General features: G+C 39.6%; 2 protein-coding genes across 2 annotated transcripts in view; one reads left to right on the forward strand and one right to left on the reverse strand.

Annotated features, from left to right (window-relative positions):
- Nucleotides 1-22,294, reverse strand: part of LOC124116207 (melanocortin receptor 3-like) — a 51,384-nt gene extending 29,090 nt beyond the window's left edge. The window contains exon 1 of the mRNA XM_046477464.2: nucleotides 21,913-22,294. The gene's annotated coding sequence lies outside the window, so the exon portion shown is untranslated. The remainder of the gene's footprint in view (nucleotides 1-21,912) is intronic.
- The window catches only part of LOC124116208 (DNA mismatch repair protein Mlh1-like), a 229,840-nt gene that overhangs the window by 97,229 nt on the left and 107,085 nt on the right, over nucleotides 1-25,526 (forward strand). The gene's annotated exons all lie outside the window — the stretch shown is intronic.

A 25,526-nucleotide genomic window follows, 5' to 3' on the forward strand; every position in this document is an offset into this window, starting at 1 on the left:
TTGAATGATATCAAATCATCCAGTTAATTAAACCAGTTGCAGGTGAACATGCCATTGGACGCATCAACACAATTGTGTTCTGATGCATTGCTGATGACTGTGGCCATTGTAGTCTAATCACACCTACTTATTCACCTACCAGCAGAATATGCTGCTTAGCTTTAACATGGAAGCTGATCATTAGCCTATCTTTTTATTCCAGTATGTGTATAAAGCATGTCTTTCTGACATCAAGTTCAAGTCTCTCAACCTTGAGTTGGATAGTTTGAAGTTTAGTCTTGGTGTCAATTTATTCAGCATTTAATTATAGTAATAATAACACACAACTCCAAGATTAAAAAAATCCTGGAAGTGCTCAACATTATGATCTGGTCAGTGGATCTGTGTGAAGTTCAAATTTCATTCTTCTTCCATGGTGTAATGGAAGAGAGTCTGTCCAGAGTGTGCAACGTTAGTATTTCAATCCCCAGTCACGTCATCCCAAAAGATGTTCAGGCATATTGATGTGAGCCTAACCTAAGCTTTGTTAATAATATGCTATATTTTGTAATATCTTGCTATACTTAGTAATATCTATGTCTGCTAAGTTATATAATTACTCGAAATGTAATCTTTTGAAAACTAATTTAACCTAGAATCACTTAATGCTAAATAATTCTTCTATGTCTGTTCCTAAACTTCCATGACTCACTGTCTATAGGCTCTTGCTTAGACGTTTGATTAATAACCACCTGAGACGCCCATAAATATCCAAACCATTATGATACAAGACATCTCAAATGTAAGCAGGCTGACTTTGTCTGGATTTACAATGGACTGATCAGATAAAGCCTTATAAATAATATTTATGAACCTACTCCCCTGACATGAAATATGCTGCAACCACTACTTCAAATGAAAAGTGCATGAACCAGAAGGGTAACTATCCATGTACAGTAGCAGGGGAGTAGACATCTTGGCTCCGAGGATATGTTTCATGAATTTGAAAAAAGACACTTGTTGTTACTCTGCCTGGTAGTCGGCATTGAAGGGAAAACATGTGGACTGGCCCACTCAGAGTCAGTATGCTGTGTCTGAGTAAGCTAGTCATATTAAACTGTGGCCTTATGTGTTCCCTGTTTCCACCTGTACCTTGCCTCTTCCCTGTTCCCAGGGGTACCTTATCTATTCCCTGTGTCCAAGTGTACCTTATCTTTTCCCAGTGCTCCCAAGTGTACCTTATCTGTTCCCTGTTCCCAAGTGACCTTATCTGTGACATTACAGGACCCTCCCTACTGCATCAGCAGAACATTAAAGAAACCTCCCTACTGCATCAGCAGAACATCACAGAACCTCCCTACTGCATCAACAGAACATGACAGGAACCCCCCTACTGCATCAGCAGAACATTACAGGAACCTCCCTACTGCATCAGCAGAACATCACAGAACCTCCCTACTGCATCAACAGAACATCACAGAACCTCCCTACTGCATCAGCAGAACATCACAGGAACCTCCCTACTGCATCAGCAGAACATAACAGGAACCTCCCTACTGCATCAGCAGAACATCACAGGAACCTCCCTAATGCATCAGCAGAACATCACAGGAACCTCCCTACTGCATCAGCAGAACATCACAGGAACCTCTCTACTGCATCAGCAGAACATGACAGGAACCTCCCTAGTGCATCAGCAGAACATGACAGGAACCTCCCTACTGCATCCACAGAACATGACAGGAACCTCCCTACTGCATCAGCAGAACATGACAGGAATCTCCCTACTGCATCAGCAGAACATTACAGGAACCTCCCTACTGCATCAGCCGGACATTACAGGAACCTCCCTACTGCATCAGCAGAACATCACAGAACCTCCCTACTGCATCAACAGAACATGACAGGAACCCCCCTACTGCATCAACAGAACATGACAGGAACCCCCCTACTGCATCAGCAGAACATTACAGGAACCTCCCTACTGCATCAGCCGGACATTAAAGAAACCTCCCTACTGCATCAGCAGAACATCACAGAACCTCCCTACTGCATCAACAGAACATGACAGGAACCCCCCTACTGCATCAGCAGAACATTACAGGAACCTCCCTACTGCATCAGCAGAACATCACAGAACCTCCCTACTGCATCAACAGAACATCACAGAACCTCCCTACTGCATCAGCAGAACATCACAGGAACCTCCCTACTGCATCAGCAGAACATAACAGGAACCTCCCTACTGCATCAGCAGAACATCACAGGAACCTCCCTAATGCATCAGCAGAACATCACAGGAACCTCCCTACTGCATCAGCAGAACATCACAGGAACCTCTCTACTGCATCAGCAGAACATGACAGGAACCTCCCTAGTGCATCAGCAGAACATGACAGGAACCTCCCTACTGCATCCACAGAACATGACAGGAACCTCCCTACTGCATCAGCAGAACATGACAGGAACCTCCCTACTGCATCAGCAGAACATGACAGGAATCTCCCTACTGCATCAGCAGAACATTACAGGAACCTCCCTACTGCATCAGCCGGACATTACAGGAACCTCCCTACTGCATCAGCAGAACATCACAAAACCTCCCTACTGCATCAACAGAACATCACAGGAATCTCCCTACTGCATCAGCAGAACATTACAGGAACCTCCCTACTGCATCAGCAGAACATCACAGAACCTCCCTACTGCATCAACAGAACATGACAGGAACCCCCCTACTGCATCAGCAGAACATTACAGGAACCTCCCTACTGCATCAGCAGAACATCACAGAACCTCCCTACTGCATCAACAGAACATCACAGGAATCTCCCTACTGCATCAGCAGAACATCACAGAACCTCCCTACTGCATCAGCAGAACATCACAGGAACCTCCCTACTGCATCAGCAGAACATCACAGGAACCTCCCTACTGCATCAGCAGAACATCACAGTAACCTCTCTACTGCATCAGCAGAACATGACAGGAACCTCCCTACTGCATCAGCAGAACATCACAGGAACCTCCCTACTGCATCAGCAGAACATCACAGGAACCTCCCTACTGCATCAGCAGAACATCACAGGAACCTCCCTACTGCATCAGCAGAACATCACAGGAACCTCCCTACTGCATCAGCAGAACATCACAGGAACCTCCCTACTGCATCAGCCGAACATCACAGGAACCTCCCTACTGCATCAAAGGAACTTCACAAGAACCTCACTTCAGCATCCACAGAACATCACAGGAACCTCACTTCAGCATCAACAGAACATGGCAGGAACCTCCCTACTGCATCAGCAGAACATGACAGGAACCTCCCTACTGCATCAACAGAACCTTATCTTTTCCCTGTTCCCAGGGGTACCTTATCTGTTCCCTGTTACCAAGTGTACCTTATCTGTCTCTGTTCCCAAGTGTACCTTATCTGCTCCCTGTTCCCAAGTGTAGCTTACTATTTCCCTGTCCCAAGTGTACCTTATCTGCTCCCTGTCTCAAGTGTACCTTATCTGCTCCCTGTCTCAAGTGTACCTTATCTGTTCCCTGTCCCAAGTGTACCTTATCTGCTCCCTGTCCCAAGTGTACCTTATCTGCTCCCTGTCTCAAGTGTACCTTATCTGCTCCCTGTCTCAAGTGTACCTTATCTGCTCCCTGTCTCAAGTGTACCTTATCTGCTCCCTGTCTCAAGTGTACCTTATCTGCTCCATGTCTCAAGTGTACCTTATCTGCTCCCTGTCTCAAGTGTACCTTATCTGCTCCCTGTCTCAAGTGTACCTTATCTGCTCCCTGTCTCAAGTGTACCTTATCTGCTCCCTGTCTCAAGTGTACCTTATCTGCTCCCTGTCCCAAGTGTACCTTATCTGCTCCCTGTCTCAAGTGTACCTTATCTGCTCCCTGTCTCAAGTGTACCTTATCTGCTCCCGGTCTCAAGTGTACCTTATCTGCTCCCTGTCTCAAGTGTGACTTATCTGCTCCCTGTCCCAAGTGTACCTTATCTGCTCCCTGTCTCAAGTGTACCTTATCTGCTCCCTGTCCCAAGTGTACCTTATCTGCTCCCTGTCTCAAGTGTACCTTATCTGCTCCCTGTCCCAAGTGTACCTTATCTGCTCCCGGTCTCAAGTGTACATTATGTGCTCCCTGTCTCAAGTGTACCTTATCTGCTCCCTGTCTCAAGTGTACCTTATCTGCTCCCTGTCTCAAGTGTACCTTATCTGCTCCCGGTCTCAAGTGTACATTATGTGCTCCCTGTCTCAAGTGTACATTATGTGCTCCCTGTCTCAAGTGTAATGTGGATTGTGGTATGGCAGGGTATGAAACTCCTAAAACTTTCAGCCAGACCACAGGACTGGCTACCTGAAATACTTGCCAGCCCTGACCAAAACCTGCCTGCCCACTATAATCATATGTTTCTCAGGATAAGCTTACGGGGTTTCTTTTTGGTTACGTTTTATCATTCATCTTTACATGTGAATTAATGCTTATCATCGGGAAATATTTAGAATATTTTCACATATGAAATATAACCCGACCGTCGGGCAGGGGAATTTGAAAATCTGGCAGCCCGAGTTGAAATCAACCCGTCTCGGACGGTCGGGCAGGCAGGTATTTCGAACACTGGGTATGGGAAAAACAAGGAAAACAGTTATTGCTACTTATGCCAATCAGCTTTTGAATCATGTGTTACTGACTGAAACACCAAGGTACTTCATACTGCTCTGACCCGTGAAGATTCAGGGCAGAATAGATCTTCAGCATCCAATGCTTGCCTGAGAGGCGATTATGCTTGTCAATCATTGCATTGTCTGGTCCAGACACGATTATTTACAGATGAACGTCATATGGCTGGAATAATGCTGAGTGCAGCGGTAAACAACAAACAACCAATCAACCAATCAACCAATCAACCAATCATACTGCTCTCTCTGTTTGTGTAAAGAATAAAATGAACAGCAATACCTGAACAAGTGCATTTATTTGCCTGCTTCAGGGTACAACCCCCTTAGACCCCCTACACACCATCCTTGTCATTACAAACCTAATTGATTCCTTGCAAGGATGTCCCATGGTAGAGAGATAGTGTTCAGACCGGCGACATTTGGATATGCTCAGTGTCGATAGATAAATACCTAATAAGCTGCATTCGTGTCATGTTAATGAAAACTGCCGAATCGAAAAAATGTGATATGTACATTAATCTCCATTTTAATCCCTTTAGTCATGAAGTAAGTTAAAAGATAAGAAAAAATACACTGAATAATAAAAATGCTTTCATTAACTGGCGCTTGCTGTGAATGTCCCACCACAGGCTCTCAAAGTCGCTGTGCTTTTTCAGTGACATTGTGTGTAGAGATGTTATGCACACTCAGTGACCCCAGCAATCTTGCTGCTAGGCTGAAGTCACAGGGCTTTGCTTCACACACTATGTCATTGGGTATTTTGACATGTTTTAAACTTTTGGTTCTGAATTCCAAAGGTAGACTTCTACAATACATTCAACCTGTGCAAATACCCATGGCTGGAATTCTCTTGCAAGCAGCCCTAAAAGTTCTTTTTTTTAAGGGAGCCACATGCTGCATGTGCTTCAGTGTAAAGCCCTAGAAACTCTCAGAAGTCAAACTGCTAATTTTTTTAATTTCAAAGAGGTTGAGTAAAACGATTTTCAGTAAAAAAAACTCTCTTAAGCTGAAGTCATAAAAGTATGTTCATGTAACCACATGGAATAATTTTTCACAAAAGAACTTAATTGCCTTGAAAGTCTTTGAAGAGGATAACCCCTTTTGAGTAAGTAACTCTGGAGAGCATTCTATTCAGTGTTGAGTGGAATAACTAACAAGTCTTTATTAACAGTTGGACAATGGAGGAGATTACAAACCCATGGAGCAAGTCCAACATACTGATGTGTTTTCACTGATGATGTGGAGATTTCGAGAGACCATTGTAGTCATTAGAAATACTTGTGTGTGTCTTCATGCGTACCTTGGTAGACTATTAAAGTTTAATGTACAGATTGTTTGCGGGTTTCTATGCCTGGACATTCCCTTTCTGTTTTATTTGTGGTGTTTAAAGTTTAAGGGAAAGACTTCAATGATTTCGTTATCTCTTGTATCAGCCTAGTAAGATCAATAATGTCCTGTGTTTAATATTCCGATATTTTTTTGTGTTCTCCACAAAGCTGCATTGATAATAAAACTTGTGTTCATGTGGGTTTTGAGACATATCCCCACCTCCCCAAAAAACTTAATTCTGAAAATGTTCAGTAAAATGTTTAGTTTAGTGTCCTCTTTTGTCAGGCATTTATTGACTGAAATTTCTTTACTAGGTGTTGAAAGTCATTTGTAGATTTCTTTACTAGGTGTTGAAAGTCATTTGTAGATTTCTTTATAGAACATGTCTGCCATTCTATATAATGCACTGCACAAGAAGGACTTGCTGCTAGTGGCGGTGACGACAAAAGCCTACCTTGTGGAAAGGCGTGTTGGTGCGTTTAATGACAACTGTATATGAGTACAAATAGGATAGTGATTGGAGTTTTTGCTTAGTTTACTTACTGTAGGAAACAATGAGAAATCAAATAAGTTGATTTTTGTCTGATGGAAAACTTGCAGGGCCACTTGACTAAAGGAATTACGATTTTTATCTGATATCAAACTTGTGAACTGGTCCCTAACACATGGCTTGTGACAACATCTGCATCAAACAGGAGTGGCTTATCTTTCTGGCCTTTAGAAAGGAATGTGTTCTGTTTGTACCATTGTCTCTATAGTCCTACATTGACTACACTGCATTGCCAATTGTATCTACAGTAAGTCCAATAAGCCGCAATCTTACTGCTAGTTCTTGCTCATATCCCAAAGGACTATAAATGTTGTTGCTTCAGAAAACACCCTAATGGACAACACCTAACTACCTACTGACATCAAGGATGGAATGAATATTTAATTGATAATGAGTTTGACAGACTATGGAGAGGAAAGAAGCCATGTGATTGTTCCACAGAGATTTTTGTGTTTTTTGGACATGTTTCAACACCTAAATAGTTAGTGCAACTGTTGACCTATGCTAATCCTGTGAAAGTCAATTTTCATTTTAAGGCTGATTCCAAGAATATTACGCTAAGATTGCTGTATATATGTGAGATGCAGAAGTTCTGCCTCCATCTTACCCCCGAGTATCATGAAGTTGATTGTAACTGTGTCTGAAATTCAACCTACCTGTGAAGATCCTGGTTATACTAGGTCTTCACCAACACATGCTTGTTGTAAAGGCGACTAACGATATCGGTTGGTAAGATTCGCTGACTTGGTTGAGGCTTGTCATTGTATCCCATTTGCGTAGATTGATGCTCATGAAGTCAATCACTGGATTGTCTAGCCAAGAATTTGATTATTTACAGACCGCCGTCATAGAGCTGGAATATTGCTGAGTGCGGCGTTGAACAACAAACAAACAAATCTGAAATTTGACTATTGTTTTCCCTTACCAAACAATTTCATGTTGAATAATTTTTCATATGAAATGGGTCAATGTTTGTGCAACAGCTTGTACTTTTTGTGGGCAATATTGAGTTACTTTATTAACTTTCAATCATTAGTTTTCTACTAAGTCCAGACACTGTTAACTTTATAGTGTTTGCATTATCTCAGTCAATTTGCCAAAAGGCATGAAGCCAAATAAGTAACATTAAAAATGATTGATTGACATAAAACTTTACATATGCATCTGACACATAATGAACTGGTGCCTTTTGAGGTTTTGGTATTTCTGTAAAAAAGAATTATTTGTGTTTCCTTGACAACAAACCAGACTTTGACTCAAGTGAAAATGCATGCATTTGTTTCCGGGCATTCCTTATAAAATGTTTAATATTTTATTACAAAATTTGCATATGTATCAAACAGATGTTCAACTTGTGCTTTTTGATGTTTTGGTATTTCTAAACAACATGTTTTGTTTGTTTCCATGTTGTTTTTCAGAGTAACCCTCCCTTTCTCGATGCTTTAGATTTTGTGCATCCTGTTTGCAGTGCATGATTTTAGAAAATCATCATTCAGACAAAATATGTGATATTCTAAAGTGCTCCATGGCAGGGAATTGTGATAATGCTGTTCTCTATGATCATGTTCTCTACATGTTAAAATATCAGAAAGTTAGGCCACAATAAGGAAAATATTTGTTTCAGGAAGCTTGCAAAATAGCTCCATTGACAAATGTTTAGTTAATAAAGTTATTTTTCTATATGGCCCCTGGCATGATGACACAGACAACATCAACGACAGTACTACCAGCCCAAGTATATAACTGGCTTTTGTCGCCCGAAATGCACATACTTTTTATCATGGCATTATTACACTCAATCTTTCAGCCCCAGTTGGCATATCATGTGTATGTATTTCTAGACACCAGTGAAATTGTGTATCATTGTTGTCTTGCACAAAAAGTGTTGAATAATATCATGTTAATTTTATTCATGAAAACAACTTGGCTCTTTACTTATTTACTGTTAGTATCTCTGTGAACAAATCAAGTAAACTTGCCAGTTCATCTGTAAATCATTGTTACATGCCCTTGACAAGAATGGATCTTTGATGTGACGCCAGCAGATAAATGGTGTTCAGATATGATAACCTTTCCATTCCTAGCAAAAAGCATTTGTTAATTTTTCCCAGGGAACTAGAAACAGTGTGTTGTGCCTATTGGAAAGTTAACCACACATGCCAGGCTCAAGCTTGTACAGATCATTGACTTTTCCCTGGATATCTACCTCACAAATTATTGTGAGTGTTTTCATCATTCATCAATCGAGATTTGAAATCTAAATCTGGAGATAAATCATGGTAACACCTGTTCTATCCTATTAGGGGCGGTCGGGTAGCCTGGTGGTTAAAGCGTTCACTCGTCACGCCGAAGACCCGGGTTCGATTCCCGACATGGGTACAATGTGTGAAGCCCATTTCTGGTGTCCCCCGCCGTGATGTTGCTGGAATATTGCTAAAAGCGGCGTAAAACCATACTCACTCACTCTATCCTATTAGCTGGAGCTAGTAAACATAGATATAGTTTCATATCTATGTGCAGAGGTGCAGAGGGTCAGAACAATCTGTCAAAAATGAAGTAAATGTCATCTGAAGTTTACTGACAAAACAGTATGCCCTCACATACCGGGTAACATCTATGTGAAAGATGGGGATAGGACATTTAGGCAAAAAGTAGGCATATCCATAGGCACCATTTGTGATCCACTCCTTGTTTATCTGTTTATTTATGCATCAAAAACAGAATCTTTGCTCGGATTGGCAAAGTCAAAACCTGTGAATCATTATGACCTGATATTGTTCACCAATGGTCAAATAGCCACTTCCCTTCCACTGATTTACTGACCTGTACTAGAAACAGAATAGACCAGTGAAACCACTGCACCTGGTCATTATTAGATCTATGCAAAACGATTCAGTGACATAAACAATCCACAATACTGTGTGACAGGAGGGATGAGTCTTGACGTCAACTTCCTTTTGTCAACTTTGCTTTATGTCGAGCAATATTCCAGCAGCTCCAACCTTTGGTGCCTGCCTTTCACAACTTTTGAAGTGCAATCCAGTATGCTCTTTTTATGAAAATTTCAAAGAGCGTCTTATGACTTGTTCAAAAGTTGTTTATTCAGAGTTACAACATTGATGCATCAGTAACAAAAATTGTTCCTATACTCAATTGTACCATGTTTCCATGTTTTTTACCATGCACAATTGCCTTGCCTTTGCATGTGTTTGTGATGGATGTCACCAGTGGGGAAGGATACGCTCATCTTGTTGCGAACATCCTGTTATCATTGCTATTTGATAGTGATTCATAAACACATGCTCATGATATAGCTGGAATTATACATTGGACACTGCTTTTAGTAGATATGTCTAATGATATCGAAAGGGTTTTGTCAGTTTGATGTGATTGAATTTCTTCCTCAATGTGCAGGTGTATCAGTTTGGTACGAGTGCCATCATGCTTCACACACTTCGAGGACATTGTTAACTACAAACATTAGTGGTAATACTGTAAATCTGGAAAGTTTTGCGCCATGAAATTATTGCAAGTTGTTTTCGGTAGCCTTAACTGTGCCTGGAAAGTTTTGCAACACCCTGTTGATGAGATTACCAAAGATCAAAAATGCTTTTGCACATGTTATTTTTTATGAGTAAACATTGTGATTAGTTAAGCTTATTGACGAGAGACTGAGCGGCAATGTGTCATTAAGGAAACAAGTTATGAGAGATTATTTATTTAATCATTAAATTGCTTGTTGACAAGGTTAAATGAAAGACATATGCTGTCTTATGTTTTTTGTTGGTCAAGACAAAACTGCTCCTTAGTCGATTACGCCCGAGCTTACTCAGCTATGCTCGCCTTATTCCATGAGAGTAGTCTTCTCATGTGACCAGACATGTCTCTTGTTTGTAAACCTACGCACTTATTGAACTACGTCATTCTTTCAATCCCTCCTTAATATCACCGGATCCTCTCCCCTGTAATGAATTAACCAAGGATTGGCCCCACTTACATCAACAGATATTTTACCCTTAAACCAGAACTTTTGTCCATGTACATTTGTTCCCCTGCTGATAGTGTTGATCCATGACTACATACAAGGGTGAACAAGAAGGGTTACATGGGGGAGGGGGGCTCCCACTGGTCTGTGACACTGCAGTCTGCAGTGCCGATCCTTAACCAGGAATATTCACTAAAGGCCAGTTTCTGAACCATTGACTGAAAGGCATGAAATTGCCCATCGGCAGGAAACAAATCCCCAGCTACACTTACCACAAGTGATTTCCCGCATTTCCATACCCATGGGTAATATCAGTTTTTATCAGTGGAGAGAAAGAAGTAATTTAATTTTGCCAACTGTTTCAGGCCAACGACGGTGCTACGCAATATAGACAGTGGAACTGCAGGCTTGAATGTTAGGAAAGTCCATTATACGAATCTGACTACATCATAAGCATGTGGTATCAGCATATGGTACGAGTCAAAATAGGGACTTGCATCAGTTATCATTTTTGTCATTAATGTGTCAAATTTGGAATTGTCCTTCACATGTCTACCATGAAAGCTGTACTGAGGCTGTAATGTTGTAACACTGATCCCCAAATTTACAACAACAGTTGCATGATACTCTTTGAAATCTCGGTACAGAGAGAATGCTTCATCAAACCTCAGAAGTTGAAGACACCAAAGGCTGGAGCCCCTGGAATATTCTTGACAAGAAAGTTGACTATTGGAAAGTTGAAGTCATCCTTCTTTTTGTACAGTCTTGTGGTAACTAAGTAATCTTGTAAATATGAAATAGATGAAGCGGTTTCACTGGTGTCTTCTTGGTGGGTGCAGAATCTGTGGAATGGAATTGCCTATTTAAAATGATTATTGAGTGAGTTGTGTGACCTGCAGGTATTACCGGTATTTCAGGTTCAATCTTTGACCACAAAGCTGGAGACAGATTGATTCGAACATTGTACCCAGCTTTTTCACTTGTCTGAAAACAGAACTTCATTATATTTGAATCTTCCTGGCTTTTGAGACCCATTTCCTTTGATAACGAACGATGAGCCTTGTACCCACATTTTAGTGCCAAGGTTCTTATCAGCAAGAGAGTGTATACTAGTCTTTACAGGTCAGCGGTCAATCATTTAATTTATAAACATAAAATTTGATTGTTTTTTAACTTGTATTGGGGCATGCATTGCCAACATTTTGGCTGTTGTAAGCCTCAGTTCCACTGCAATACTTTAATTAGTACAGAAAAAAATAACAAATTGTCTTCATATGTCAGTAGGATAAATAAAAGTTTCTGTGCATATAAAAAACTGATCTTGTAGACAAATATTGACACAGCTGCCAATCGTAAGTGACAACACTCTCGCCTACCTATTTCTGTGATGGAGATAAAGAGAGTTTGCATGACAGACTGGTGCCCAAGCTGTCCGATAAGGGATCTGGACAGTTAGCTCAAACTCATGGTGTGTGATCTTAGGTATTTAACAGCACAAGTCAATATACACACATACACACAGGTAGTTCTGCCTGGCACAGCATGCCCAGGTACCAACTGCACTGCACAGAATTCATAACTGACATGAGCTTGTGCTTCGACCATGCACGTAGTCAAGTGTGAAAGACTTGAGTTTTCTGAAGTTGAGAAAGGTGATATTTTCATCGTTGTAAGCTAAACACTTGATATTTCACTGCAGTAAACAGATCACATGATATTTCATTGCAGTGAACATAACATTGACGGAACTATTGTCATTCAAGGGTTACTTCCCTGCAAATTGTCTCCCCTTTATCGTAGCGGTACTCCTTATTACGTTAGTTCCACATTGACCAGGCAAAATGACAGGTGGTCAATTATGGAGTTAATATCACTATTTCATTTTGAACTATAAATTTCTCATTCGAGATTGTACATTTATCAAAGCACCTTTTTTTTTCTTGACCAGCGTGTATTCTTTCACTTCAGGGATCTGGTAGATTTTAAGAATAATTCTTGTTTAAGTTGATTTTGGATATGATCATGTATGATAAACAATTTTATTGACCTCAAATATTTTTTAGTACTTTTGTGTATATTTTTTTAAGACTTTGAAAACACGAAAACTACTTTTTAAGTCACAGTTAGAAGGTGTTGTGAAACGTCCCTCTATGTTAGGTAGGGAAAATTTACATTTCAAGGTTTTACATTTCTAAAGAACTTATATAATTTTCTGGTAGACAACTACACGAAAGTATATGATGAACAGGATATTTCATGTGTCTAGTGAACTGTCATGTTTCTCTTATCTAGTGACGTGAGAAGAGAGATATTTTCGCTTGACACATTGATTATCCTCTTTACCATACATCATACAAGAAAAAGAGGGACATTTTTCATGTTGAGGATTATGTACACACATGTCTGTTGTTACAAGGTATAATCACTTGAATTAATTATGAATCAATTATTTTAGGAATTGCATAAGAACTCTTGTATGCTGTCACACAATCACTCATTTCCATTTCCAACAAGGAAATCACCAAGTATTAGTAGCGTAACCCGGAGGCTGACGTGCACATTTGTGCTTCAATATCCCCACTGCTGAATTCATTTGAAGAGCATCATGAATTGAAGTATAACAGTTCATTAAAATGGTATCGTCTCTACATTAATAGTGAAGTTTTATCAAATAGTTTTGAAATTCATAAGTAGTGAGATGCTCCTGTATGCACCTGTATAAATTTATATTTTCTAAAACATATTTCAAATTATATCTTCAAATTGTAAAAAATAATTCAATTTTGTGAGTCATATCTTCAAAAATATTGGTCCATTTGTTTTAAGACATTTAAAATAATGGACAGAACATCCACGAATTGTTTGCTAGAAATTTCACGATATAATATGCATTTTTATCTTGCATTGAACTTTTAGACAAAAGATCCTCAAACATACCGGAAAACACAAATAAATGTTGTGTCAAGTAACTGCACCCCATAACTATCTACAGCTTGGCTTTTCAGCACAGTGGAATAAGCTTGCACCTCGTACTCCTCACAGCCTGTACTTTTGGTAAACAGCACTCTGCTAAGAGTCCGGTGCAGCTATAAATAGAACTGGCCTCAGCTACGTAGGCCACCACCAGTTGAGGGTCGCAAAACAAATGTGTCACATGGAGACTTTTTCTTTTGTCGGGACAGAAATTAAAACAATTTGTGATATATTTTGTTGCTAAATGGAGTTTTCCCGACTTGCCGATAATAATAAAAACTCTTAATTGAGAATATACTACTAATTGAGAAACTACTTTCTTGATTTTTATGATCGACAAATCTGTAAACCAATTAATAAAAAAAATCGCCAAATAGAAAACAAATATAGGCATCTTTAGGAAGCTATTTTAAAAATATGAGCAAGTTTTCCGTATCTATGATTAGGGGGCTTTCAAGGGGGGGTCGTCTTATACACAGAGTTGAAGAGTTTGGGTGTTTTTTTCCCCAACACAGCATGTAACACCGGAAATACCATGTCAACAAATCTGTACTGAAGTACACAAATTAATCTTGTAATTACACTGTCTGGTTATGAGTGTTCATTGTATAAATGGACTTATGTTATTAATGTTATTAATTTCATCCAAAATTTCATTCAATATCATTTACATTCATTTCAGCAAAATCTTGCGTGAAGTGATCAGTAGATAGTACATCTCATCGTTATTACAGCAACCATGGTCAGATTACCGCTATTGACGCCTTGAAATGAACTTTAGTGGATACAGAATGGATATATATTTCATATATGCCATACATAGACATGCTGAAAGTCATATTTGTTGTAGTTTGATTGTTATATGTCAACATTAAAGGGGCACTGATCTAACGCAATTCCCCGGGACTGGTTGTTGCCTTTGTTATTGTTTTTTCCCAGTGAGTACCCGGGTGTATAGCAGAAATCTAGACTAGTTCGCGACCTCTGCTGCGCCATTCGTAAGCGCATTAGTCACTTGTATGGGTAGTAATAAGGGCGTATGGACACATTGATCAACAAAATGAAATGCAGTTTTCGAGATAATAAGGAAATGTAGGTATCTTTGTGGGTAGCATCGGTAATGGTGACGTAGTTTTGATAAGTCACTTGCTTAGTAATTTTACGATTTTCGTTTACACTATTTTGACTTGCAACACAAAGTTTCACCTGAGCATTGCTTTTTGATAGTGTGTATATTTTTTGTCAAAATGTGTAACATTTTCAAATTTATTAAACGCCTAAATATTCAGTTATTTAACAAAGTGACTGAAAAACATTTCCATCTGTATTATTATGATAACGAATTCCAAACATTTTGATGTTTAATGTCATCACCAAGAGACTGAAAATGTTACGTTGAAAAGTACATTTCTATGTTGTTTGGCTTCTAATCCTACATAATAATCTGTTGTGATGTTTGTAGGCCCTTTTGATCGTCTTAATCAATCTGGACAGATTTTTTTAGTCAAAATGACTGAAATATTTACACATTTTATGAATTGCCTGAGAGAATTACATTTTACAAATTGACGGTAATATATACACGCTTACAAGGGAAAAGGCCTGTGAAAACAACGTCTATCGCGCATTGAAGAATTTCCCAACCAAGACGTAGAAAAACAAGGACGAATCGGTTCAATGCTACAGCAAATGAAGGAAAACAAAATGCAAATACCTTAAGTACAACCTACCAAATTTATGTGTATAAATTTTAGGCAGCTTCCTTGTTCGAGGAATGTATCCGTGAATATCCACACAAAGGAACAATAGCCCACTCGTCTGCAGCTGTACAAAGAAACTTATTCGATGTCACGTGTCTCTGTAACAATCACATATTTTAAAAGATATATATCGTTTCTCAATGGATCACTTGGATTGTTTCAGGTGTTTCACATAGGTGTCAAGTCTCAAGGGTCAGGTGAGAAAGCCCACGTGACAACTATTTTCATAACGTCCACGGTTCCTAAAATATAGATAGATGATAGATAACAATGATCAATCAATCAACGTATTATCAGTTAACCCTTTGAACAAAGTATGTTGTTTTTACATCGGCACTTCACGCAAGGATATGAGTGTATTCCCTTTGTTTCAGTAAACCTAGACATGTAAACACTCACTTTTGACATATCCACTGTGCAAGATAACAGTGATTAATCAATCAACTTATTTTCTGTTAATCCTTTGATGACTAGGAACGATCCGTGGATTTACAAAAAAAAAAGGAAATCAACTGATCATTCACCTCTTGCCGGTCTGCCACGTGCATATTACATAACACACATTTCACCTCACTTCAAACCTGGATTTAGATTGAATAATTACCCCAGACACAATAAATGCCAAATGGGAACCTTTGTCAGGTAATCTAAGTGGTGCTTCCACTAATTATACCCGTAAGAAATTCATTAACTGAGCATCAAGTGAATGACGACAAATACACAAGTGTAGGGTTACACCAGAAAACGTGGATGACAACAAGGGAGTAGTAATCGTATTATCGACGCATTCCGAAATCCGAAAATGCTTTCACTGCATGGATACTTTTTTTAGTGTTAAACTACAACCATCTGGGGTATTTCCAAATGAGGACATCCGATGAGCTCCGCCGTTCTTTTTGTCTGTTAGTTTAGGCTGAAGAAATTAATTAACATGCGCCCTTTGTCGAAATCTTTTTAGATCACGGTTAACCAATCAGTGTTTATGCAAAAATGTGTAAAACAAATATTGCCTCCAGCCTCCAAGTTTATTTAGCTGTCCTTGCAGACGGTAGCCAGTCTCTGGTCACGCTCAGTTGCGTTGCGTATCATCCGGGTACTCGCGGGGAAAAAAACAATAACAAAGGCAACAACCAGTCCGGGGAATTGCGTTAGATCAGTGCCCCTTTAAGTTTTGGCTCTCGCGAATGCCGGAGCATCCACGGTGATTGGTCAAATTGTTACATGCGAAAAAATATAAGGCAATCATAAGCAATCAGCTACACAATAGTGCTATATGCTTATGATTCTTAATTTATTTCAAATATATATAGTTAACCTGCAACTAAAATAACATGATATTGGAATAATTTATTCCTGATAAAATAATAGTTTCAAATACAATTCTTCCAGTCATTGTATCAAAATTCTTTATGGTTATATTATGGGGTAATTTTTAACCGAATCACCGGTAGATTCCGAGAAACGTGTGTACAGCTGATGCCTGCTTCCGGCTTAGTTGACAAGACGATACACACGGTAATCTTAATCTCTGCATATAAACCAATCCCTATCAGAACAGGAATACAATTTAATTGGCAAATCATCATGTCTAGTGATGTTTTATCTCAAATTTCAAATTTGTACTGACCAAGTTTAATTGTTGTGATCTGTTCGTTTGCCTGAATTTGATGAAGGGATACGATGTATTTTTGTTCTGTGGAAGACAAACACATTTTTATTGCAAATGTAGGGATTGTGTATGCGCAGGTGATGTGCTTCATTCCGATTCTCTTTATAGACGGGATATATAAATTATTATCGATTTTGAAGGCTTGTACAGGGGGAGTCGCCTTATAGACAGCGATATATGGTACTTAAAAAAAGCTTTTGGTGTGTAGTTTGAAGACAACACAGCCAATGTAACATCACAACTCAAGTGTTTTCTACTAAAGGTTTCTGTCCCTGGTGTACTGTGGTGGATGTTTTCATGATGACTGACAGACACGAATAATTGCATTTTGATAAATGAACTTGCAATAATGCCTATTTTATGAATATTATACTCCTGTAATAAAACCCATCGTGTGGATCCCAGGTAACATCCGGGGGATTTATTGTCCGTTTTAATAGATGGATTTGATCTGCTTTCAATGTATGTATTCTCATATTTTAATTTAGATGTTTTTTGTTAGACATAGCTAGATCTTTGTGTGTCTGCAGTGACCAGAGGCAGTTTGGTGCTTTTGATCAAATTTAACATACTGACTGTTGCTTTTTGGAACTGTATCATTTAGTTTTCAAATCTACCTGAAACAGAAAAGATAACCAAATAGAAATAAAATTGAATGATTGTTGGCTTTATTAAGCTCTGCTCAGTCAATCTGTATGTGAAGCCTGACTAATGTATCACAGTACCACACTCATTGGCTAGGGTGTATCACAATACCACACTCATTGGCTGTGATGTATCACAATACCACACTCATTGGCTAGGGTGTATCACAATACCACAATCATTGGCTGTGATGTATCACAATACCACACTCATTGGCTAGGGTGTATCACAATACCACACTCATTGGCTGTGATGTATCACAATACAACTCGTCACGATATGGCTGGAATATTGCCGATGTGACGTAAAGCATTAACTCACTCACTCACTCACAATACAACTCTCATTGGCTAGGGTGTATCACAGTACCACACTCATTGGCTGTGATGTATCACAATACCACACTCATTGGCTGTGATGTATCACAATACCACACTCATTGGCTGTGATGTATCACAATACCACACTCATTGGCTAGGGTGCATCACAATACCACACTCATTGGCTAGGGTGCATCACAATACCACACTCATTGGCTGTGATGTATCACAATACCACACTCATTGGCTGTGATGTATCACAATTCCACACTCATTGGCTGTGATGTATCACAATTCCACACTCATTGGCTGTGATGTATCACAATACCACACTCATTGGCTGTGATGTATCACAATTCCACACTCATTGGCTGTGATGTATCACAATTCCACACTCATTGGCTGTGATGTATCACAATACCACACTCATTGGCTAGGTTGTATCACAATACCACACTCATTGGCTAGGGTGTATCACAATACCACACTCATTGGCTAGGGAGTATCACAATACCACACTCATTGGCTGTGATGTATCACAATACAACCCTCATTGGCTAGGGTGTATCACAATACCACACTCATTGGCTAAGGTGTATCACACTACCACACTCATTGGCTGTGATGTATCACAATACCACACTCACTGGCTGTGATGTATCACAATACCACACTCATTGGCTAGGGTGCATCACAATACCACACTCATTGGCTAGGGTGTATCACAATACCACACTCATTGGCTAGGGAGTATCACAATACCACACTCATTGGCTAGGGTGCATCACAATACAACCCTCATTGGCTAGGGTGTATCACAATACCACACTCATTGGCTAAGGTGTATCACAATACCACACTCATTGGCTAGGGTGCATCACAATACAACCCTCATTGGCTCGGGTGTATCACAATACCACACTCATTGGCTAAGGTGTATCACACTACCACAGTCATTGGCTGTGATGTATCACAATACCACACTCATTGGCTGTGATGTATCACAATACCACACTCATTGGCTGTGATGTATCACAATACCACACTCATTGGCTGTGATGTATCACAATACCACACTCATTGGCTAAGGTGTATCACAATACCACACTCATTGGCTGTGATGTATCACAATACCACACTCATTGGCTGTGATGTATCACAATACCACACTCATTGGCTGTGATGTATCACAATACCACACTCATTGGCTAGGGTGCATCACAATACCACACTCATTGGCTAGGGTGTATCACAATACCACACTCATTGGCTAGGGTGCATCACAATACCACACTCATTGGCTAGGGTGCATCACAATACATCTCTTATTGGCTGTGATGTATCACAATACCACACTAATTGGCTAGGGTGCATCACAATACCACACTCATTAGCTGTGATGTATCACAATACCACACTCATTGGCTAGGGTGTATCACAATACCACACTCATTGGCTGTGATGTATCACAATACCACACTCACTGGCTGTGATGTATCACAATACCACACTCATTGGCTAGGTTGTATCACAATACCACACTCATTGGCTCTGATGTATCACAATACCACACTCATTGGCTAAGGTGTATCACAATACCACACTCATTGGCTGTGATGTATCACAATACCACACTCATTGGCTGTGATGTATCACAATACCACACTCATTGGCTGTGATGTATCACAATACCACACTCATTGGCTAGGGTGCATCACAATACCACACTCATTGGCTAGGGTGTATCACAATACCACATTTATTGGCTAGGGTGCATCACAATAACACACTCATTGGCTAGGGTGCATCACAATACATCTCTTATTGGCTGTGATGTATCACAATACCACACTCATTGGCTAGGGTGCATCACAATACCACACTCATTGGCTGTGATGTATCACAATACCACACTCATTGGCTAGGGTGCATCACAATACATCTCTTATTGGATATCAATAAAGTAGATGATTAATCAGGATGCACCCCTTCTGACAGTGAGGTATTCATGGTGTCTACAAGTCAGGGGCCTCAGAAAACACCACCACAACTGCATTTATTTATATGCTGAATAAATACCTGCATATTATTTTCATGCGAACAGGATTCGAAATGATGAGTGCCACTGTGCCGAGGGCACACTTCAAACTGTAATGGCATGGTGAACTCCTTACCTGCGTGCCCCTTTGGCACACTTAATTTATCAATGAAAGTGACTGTCTAGTATCTCTGTTGATAATCATGACGAGTATGTAAAAATGATTTTATAAATATGTCTTAAAACAAATTGAATTTCCTTTCTGGAAACGATATCAACATGATTTAACTCTTTCAACACCGAGTCCCCAGACACCGCAGGCCGGTAGACAGACTAAGTTCATGAGTTCATGAACCTACCTGGCATGTCATTTATTTATTAAATCTGTCACATTTAGAAATGTCTGAAATACATATTTTATTTCAATTTATTATTTTTTATCGATAGATTAAAAGATCAATTACTTGTCAAAGAGCAAAATAAAAACATGTCAATCAAATCTTTAAATATATTATACAAACTATTACATAAAATCAACAAATATATGTCTAAAAGTTGTTATTTCCATCTTTTCGTGCGATAGTGTGTAATGTGGGTCAAATAACATTTCGGCTTTTGTCACCTCGGTTTCTCCGCACGGACACAATGTTTAATGCCAAAATATATGCGTGAAAAATCTTTGTCACAGCTCGTAACCTAGCTGGCATGATACATCCACTAAGATTCATATTTTTAGTATAGAATGCGATTTCCTGCTTAAAACGTTCCAAATAACATGATTTAACAAAAACCTTTCGTCAAAATCTAATTTGATTGGCTACTTTAGGTCACGCATGTTATAGTAATGTAAACACTCAAGGCGAGTTTACTATCGTTTAGATGACAAAATAAGCTTTGTAGATAATGGTGTGTCACATGGTACGTGTTATTCATACGAAGTTTCGAAAACGGAAATATTTCTTGATGCTACTGAGTGGACAGCTGCTGAGGGAAAGTAATGATGACAGATCTTATTTATAAATCTTTTTAAAATAGTTTTCCAATTACGTAAAGAATAATAATATTAAAAAAATAGGTAAGTGGATTTTATGAAATCTTATATTCGCCAAAAATCATCAAATTTCCGCTTCCTTGGTCCTCAATCTGGAAGTAATGAATGTGTCAGCTATTTACTAAACACTTAAATAAGTTGTACATTTTGTATTTAAATAATGTGATAAACATAAATTTCATATGTATAAACAGGATTAGACCTTTCAAAAGGTGTATAACATGCAGTAGCAAAGATGTTTTACAAGCAGATAGGCTGAAATCCCAGACACTGTCAAAGTTGATAATTGTGGCTCAGTGCATACAGGTGGGAAGAGGGCCAGAAGAGGAACCACACCCTGTAACTAATCAGTGCACAGCTACTAGTTGTGAACATTAGCTCTTAAACCATGAGACTATTATAATTGGTATTGCAGTATTTAACTGCTTCAAAGGCAACGAGTTACCAGAAATTAGTAACTTGAGTCCTGTGTGTTTGAATTTTCTGGTTGATCATTCATTCTAAGTATAATTTGACTTGAATGTACACTATGACAGTCACTTGACTTGTATTTGAATTATGATTAACCATTAAAACAGTTTAGAAGCCAATCAGTATTTCCTGGCACCCCTAAAAATGTGATGGCACACATAATTTGGCATAACTATGCCCATTGGCAAACTTGACATAAATTTAATTTTGATCCCTGTGCTACATATGTTAAAATATTAATAATATAAAGGCCACAATGTTATATATTTTATGGTCACTAATTATCCTTTATAGCAATGAGGAAAGACACTGGTTCTATCTGTTCATGTACCCCATTGTGACACACAGGTAGGTAGTTACTCCCACAAGACATGTGTCACTGTTCGAAGCTACATGTTTCTCACCTGTAATTAACTGACCAAATGGAACTAATAAATAAAATAATCAAACCATAACCTACCTTGATATATGACAGCTAGTGACAACATTGAAGCAGTCCAAATCTGTTAGTTGAGTGAAACGAAGTGTCCAGTTTCACATCACCTGTCAACTAAATGTCTTGATCTCTACTTACTACATGACGACACCATTTGTGTTTCCTTGAGCCCTAAGGACACAGGAATCCCTCCCACCACACAAGACAAAAATATCACAATGCCAAATACCTGACAGTTTTTTTCAACATTAATAAATCCCCAGTTCCTGTCTGTTTGCTAACGAGAATGTAATGGCTCCTTGTCAGCACATTACTAGGCACCTGATTGACTTTGGCAATCAGTCTTGTAGCTTGGCGCCGGCGGTTCACTTTAAGAACTACACTACAGTAGGGCTGCTGGGGTGGAGAGGCTGTGTCCAGGCAGCTGATGTGTGGAGTATACAGCAGTATATAAGGGAGGGGGAGGGGATCAATAGAGCACACAGGATGTCTGGAGCTCGCTGCTAGTGGTTGTGATCAGGTGGTGGCTAACTTGTAGCCAATCCTGTTGGGACATAACAGGGACTTTTGTGTTGCCTCTCAAGCTGGGAGTTGCTCATGTTTTGTGAATGCACACGGTGACAGCAGCAACAAGGGTAGAGGGTCTGTTGAAACATTGCCATTGTAGAACAATCATTGTTGGATTTGTTCATGATGATAAGATGAAAATATTTGGGTTAGGGGGGAGGGGGGTAAAGGGGCACTGATCTACAGCAATTCCCCCGGGCTGGTTGTTACCCTTGTTATTGTTGTTTTTCCTTGAGTGCATGGATGATATCCCAGAAATCTCAACTAGTTCATGACCTCTGCTTCACCAACTGTAAGCACATTTGTCGCTTTTATTGATAGTATAAGGGCGTTACTTGTCACATTGATGAAATTGAAATCAAGTTTTGTCTTGGAATTAACAAGGAAATGTAGGTGTCTTTGGGAATTGCATCAATAATAGTGATAAGTTTTGATAAGTCACTTGCTTGGTATTATGTGATTTTCGTTTACACTATTTTGACTTGTAACACAACCTAAAACTTTCACCTGAGCATTGCTTATTTTTTCGTGTGTACATATGTAATAGTCAGTGTGTAAAATGACTTTAAAAATTTCACTCAGGCAATTAAATAAACACCTACCGGTATATTATTTTACAAATTGACTGAAAAAGTTGTCCATTTATTTTATTATAATAATGAATTCCAAACATTTGATGTTTAATGAAACAGGTATGGGGAACAGGGGACGTTGTAATTCTGTCCCGGAATCACTCGGATACCATATGGAGAACAATAAACATTTCAGAACTCCTTGATTGTACGCTTACCACCAACTATTGATGCTGAATGGTATACCATACCTTTCATACCAGTCCCAGCACTGTCAGGGTGCATGGTATACCATAGCTTTTATACCAAGCTGGACTATCACTGTCAGGGTGCACGGTATACCATAGCTTTTATACATGTCTTAACACTGTCAGGGTGCACGGTATACCATACCTTTCATACCTGTCCTAGCACTGTCAGGGATGCATGGTATACCATACCTTTCATACCTGCACTGTCAAGGATGCATGGTATACCATACCTTTCATACCTGTCCTAGCACTGTCAAGGATGCATGGTATACCATACCTTTTATACCTGTCCTAGTACTGTCAGGGATGCATGGTATACCATACCTTTTATACCTGTCCTAGCACTGTCAGGGATGCATGGTATACCATACATTTTACACCTGAAATAACACTGTCAAGGATGCACGGTATACCATACCTTTTATACCTGTCCTAGCACTGTCAAGGATGCATGGTATACCATACCTTTCCTACCTGTCCTAACACTGTCAAGGATGCAAGGTATATCATACCTTTCGTACCTGTACTAGCACTGTCAAGGATGCATGGTATACAATACCTTTCAAACCTGTACTAGCACTGTCAAGGATGCATGGTATACCATACCTTTCATACCTGTACTAGCACTATCAAGAATTCATGGTATACCATACCTGTTATACCTGAAATAGCACTGTCAAGGATGCATGGTATACCATTCCTTTCATACCTGTACTAGCACTGTCAGGGATGCATGGTATACCATACCTTTCATACCTGTCCTAGCACTGTCAAGGATGCATGGTATACCATACCTTTCATACCTGTACTAGCACTGTCAAGGATGTATGGTATACCATACCTTTCATACCTGTCCTAGCACTGTCAAGGATGCTTGGTATACCATACCTTTCATACCTGTCCTAGCACTGTCAAAGATGCATGGTATACCAAACCTTTCATACCTGTCTTAGCACTGTCAAGGATGCATGGTATACCATACCTTTCATACCTGTCCTAGCACTGTCAAGGATGCATGGTATACCATACCTTTCATACCTGTCCTAGCACTGTCAAAGATGCATGGTATACCATACCTTTCATACCTGTCTTAGCACTGTCAAGGATGCATGGTATACCATACCTTTTACACCTGAAACAGCAATGTCAATGATGAATGGTATACCATACCTGTTATACCTGAAATATCACTGTCAAGGATGCATGGTATACCATACCTTTCATACCTGTCCTAGCACTGTCAAGGCTGCATGGTATACCATACCTTTCATACCTGTCCTAGCACTGTCAAGGATGCATAGTATACCATACCTTTCATACCTGTCCTAGCACTGTCAAAGATGCATGGTATACCATACCTTTCATACCTGTCCTAGCACTGTCAAGGATGCATAGTATACCATACCTTTCAGACCTGTCCTAGCATAGTGGCGAGGCTGCATGGTATACCATACCCCTCAGACTTGTCCTAGCATAGTGACGAGACTGCATGGTATGCTATACCCCTCAGACTTGTCCTAGCACAGTGGCGAGGCTGCATGGTATACCATACCCCTCAGACATGTCCTAGCATAGTGGCGAGGCTGCATGGTATGCCATACCCCTCAGACTTGTCCTAGCATAGTGGCGAGGCTGCATGGTATGCCATACCCCTCAGACTTGTCCTAGCATAGTGGCGAGGCTGCATGGTATGCCATACCCCTCAGACTTGTCCTAGCATAGTCGCTAGGCTGCATGGTATGCCATACCCCTCAGACTTGTCCTAGCATAGTGGCGAGGCTGCATGGTATGCCATACCCCTCAAACCTGTCCTAGCATAGTGACGTAGATTCCTAAATATGAATAGTGATACACTATATTGATTAACTGACCATCGAATGACGATCTTTCTTTCGACGCTATTGGGCCACCTTTTCTAAAGATCATTATTTTAGTTTTTTCCAAATTTAATGATAATTTCCATTCATTCGCGTATGAACTTAAACTATTAAGTTGCCTTTGCAGACCAACAACAGTATCCGACACTAAAATGACATCGTCTGCAAAAAGTAGCATTAATGTTTCTATCAAATCTGAAACATTTGGATACCATGTTTACCATTGGCAGCTATTTCGTAATATAATTCATGAATGAAAAATGAAAATAAGATCAGACTCAAAATACAGCCTTGTCTTAGGCCCAAAGGACAATCAAAGAAATCTGTTACACCATCCCCACAACGAACACATGATCTCACATTAGAATACA

The sequence above is a fragment of the Haliotis rufescens genome, unplaced genomic scaffold, assembly GCF_023055435.1.
Source record: "Haliotis rufescens isolate VD_foot unplaced genomic scaffold, xgHalRufe1.0.p SCAF_10, whole genome shotgun sequence".
Lineage (NCBI taxonomy): Eukaryota > Metazoa > Mollusca > Gastropoda > Lepetellida > Haliotidae > Haliotis > Haliotis rufescens.